Here is a 3,704-nt window from a genome sequence, read left to right on the forward strand (position 1 = left end):
ACACATTTCAGCTTATTTGTGCCAACTTTGGATTGTTCAATAAACAAAATAAATGTCCAAATAAATGCAATGATCACAGCTGTGATAAGAGAAGACGCCACGGAAAATCATTTGCTAACAGACCCGCCTACATTATCAGCAGAGGTGTTGTGATTTGAAACGGACCTAAAACGAAATGAAATAGTTTGATTTTATTACTGACGCTGAACGAGGAGCAGTGGAGAGGTCACAGTTTTCAGTGCAGACTCTTAAAATGAATCAATCCAAACATGGAAAAACAAAGTTAGAAAGATCGTTAATAATAAAAGTTCATTGTTTTATTTATGTATGTATGTAATTACTTATAATTTTGTGCACTGTGTGTAACTATTAAAACTGGAAAAAATATGCCTAAACAAACAATAACAAATTGACTTATTGCTAATGATAAATAATTCTAAATAATAATAATAATGATAATAATACCAACAATTCCTATATTACTAGTAATGCACAAGGACTACTTTATTTATTTATTTATTTATTTACTTTTACATTTTCCCTTAACTTGTCTTAACTTTCTGTAGTTGTCCAGCTTTGTTTTTGCGTATGAATCTAAACGCTGCTGAGATCGTGTCAGTCCACGGATAAAATAAAAGAAACTACGTGCTGGTGTAAAGTTGAAATCGCTTATTCAACAGGTTAAATCCATTTTCGTGCTCTTGTGAACCGCGAATCTACTTCTTTGGATATTATTAAAAAATAAATAAATAAATGGACTTCGTGGCAGTAATATCCTGCTCTCACGGCTTCGTCGTGGTGTTGTTGTCTTGTTTGCGGGATAAAGGCCTCCTTCTACACTTGAGAATCCTTGCCGCAAATTAGCAGAAAAGAGTCCAATTAATGAACAGCCCACATTTATTAATCGCTTTTTTTCTTCGTCTCAAAAACACTGAGTGAATTTTACTTCGAAAAATATGACTTTAGTCACAGCAAAGAGAGCCTGTCTCCAGAGTCTCCAGCTTTCAAACGGACCAAAACATGTCCCAAAGCTTTGATGTTTGTTTTTGATGCAGTCATCTTCCAAACGAAGGCTGTTCACTGTATTTTTTCTTTTAAAGAAAAAAAAAAAACATTTTTCCAAATATCTGAGGACACTTAAAGAACCCTGCAAACCTTCTGAATAAAAAAGCTCAGCTCTGGGAATATGCACTTAATTTCCAATTTAGAGGGAGAGAAGAAGAAGAAGAAGAAGAAGAAGAAGAAGAAAAAAAGAAAGTTGCAGCGAATATTTTTCATCTGAGACTGGAGATGACTCAAAACAGATCTGTAATTTAAACCTCGGTAACTTAAGCCGCCTATGAAACGGACCCACTGTCAGAGTGTTTTCCGTGTTTTAAAACCGACCCACAGAACAGGCTGAAATGTGTAAAACATCCACTTAGACCTATTTGTACTGCAAATGAACATGTAGGCTTTTCTGTTCTAGGTTTGGCTGCAATTAACGCAGAGAAGGTCAGGCCGAAATAAAGGCCTGAGTCAGTACATGTGGAGAGATGACCGGATCGAGACCGAGGCCAAATTCTCACGTAAAAAACGGAGAGCTTCGAAGAGGAGATCTGTCTTTTTGTGTGTTATTAAAAATGTTTATTTTCCTCATGAAAAAATCACGAGGAAAATAGAACGTGTTGCTTGTGTTTGTGGGGTTAATAACAATATTGTTTTTGTTTTTTTTGGTCTAATATTCCTACAGGGACCTGTAGTTTCACTGTGGTGGTTGTATAGTTTCAGCCAAATATTGCTTTAGGATTACTGCAGCTCTTTGGATTCTATTTTGCAACAGCCAACCTTTGAGGAGAGGCCAGAGGTCATCCGTCATCCTGAGATTTCATTGCTTGGTTTGAAGAGTCCTGGAATCCGATCTGTTGCACAGTGTTCCTCCCTGTGATGTGAGAGTCAGTGTCGATATTAAAGCTCCAGCACTGGGGCAGGCTGCAGATTGCTGTTTGGGGACTGTCTCGTGTTTACAGATGCATATTTGGCTCTTTGGTTTGTTGACTCTGGCACCAAAGCTCAGACTCACACTGAATGGGCAAATAACATAAATGATTTAATGACTGATATCAGCAAAGGGGAAGAGAGAAACCTCCATGTTTTCATGCGTGGAAAGGAGTGCAATAACGGGGAAGAGTGCTCATGAAATATTATTGTCCTATGAAATAATAATACAAAGACTTTCTGAAGTTTTTCTTCATCCTGCAGAAGAGCACAAGGGATAAATCTAAAGAACAAAATGTCTAATAATTTAGTAGTAAACTGCCATTTGTGGTCTCTGCATGATTTACCAAGTTACACAGTGAGCAAAATACTTAAAGATCGCCTCCAGACATGTTTCAAACCTACTCTGCTTTCAGTAATAATTCGTGTCTGATTTGGTTTCACCAAGTCTTAAATTTAAATCCACTTCTCCTCCCTCACTGAAAAATCAAGAATTTTGTGAACTTGCAAATAATTTCATTTGTTGGATGCAAAATGTTTCCATATCACACATGAGTAAGCTGCATCTGTGAACGGCTTCCAAACTACACACATCTTAAACTCAGATCTGAGGTGAGCACTTGAAACTTTTCTGTCCTGGGAAAATAAATTTGACAGCTGTAGAAATTCTGCTCAGCGAAGCTCAAACATCCAAGTGAAGTTACACAAAGTCGAACATAGTTTTGAGTGAAGGAGGTGGGCTTTAAAAATTCCACTTGTTGGTTTAAATTAAGTTAAATGAGTTTTTGAACAACTCCCACGTCTAAATCTGAGGATAAACCTGCCCAGCACTTTCACAGTTACATCTAAATAATGATAATTTCATTATTTAGACGTAAATAATTTCTCTTGTATCAGCGTGGGAGGAGCGCCTCCCTAAGCTGTGGCTTAGTAAATCAAGCTCCAGTTGAAAGCTGTTACAGGACATTTAATATAACTCATCTTCTCAACCATCGGCATCAGATGTAGAAATAACACCAAAAGCAAACTTCAAGTAAGACAAGACACCACCACAGCCACCACTTTACTTCTAGAAGTGGAAGTTGTAAACCATGGCAGACCATCACGCTGAGCAACGGAGGTTGGCGACGACATTCAATCTCCACACAGGTTGGATGTCTGTGTGTGTGTGTGTTTCTTTTTTCCCCACTTTTTTCCCAACTGTAACAGCTGGCTCGATCACTCCCCTTCCACCCCTCTGATATGAAACTCCGTATCCGGTCAGACACTTTACGAGGATGCCGAGCCGTTTCAGGTCTCCCGGCCTTGACTAAATCCCACAGCCCCCTTTTATGGAAGGAGGATGGCAGTGAGGGGAAGGGGCCGCTTGTTTCTCCAAGTGCAGTGGTGGAAACGTAACCAAATACCAAAACTAGGGCTAAAGGGCGGAAGGGGAGCACATGCTGACTGACAGGTGCAGAGGTGGCCTGCTAAATAGAGCTTATTGGAGGGATGGAGATTTGTGCTTAAAGCGAACATATCCACTAAGGCTATAATTGAAACTCAAATCCATATATTGTGTGAACTCTGAGTCAGCAGCACCACCTAACGAGGTGTGGCAGCGGTTTGTGTGTATTTGATAAGAGCGAGACTGCAGCGACTTCAGATACACAGCACAATTCACAACATCTAAATCGATATTTAAGTGGAAACAGTGAGCGGGTAAATGATGACACAAAAGACAGAAC

This window comes from Toxotes jaculatrix, chromosome 21 (assembly GCF_017976425.1).
Source record: "Toxotes jaculatrix isolate fToxJac2 chromosome 21, fToxJac2.pri, whole genome shotgun sequence".
NCBI lineage: Eukaryota > Metazoa > Chordata > Actinopteri > Toxotidae > Toxotes > Toxotes jaculatrix.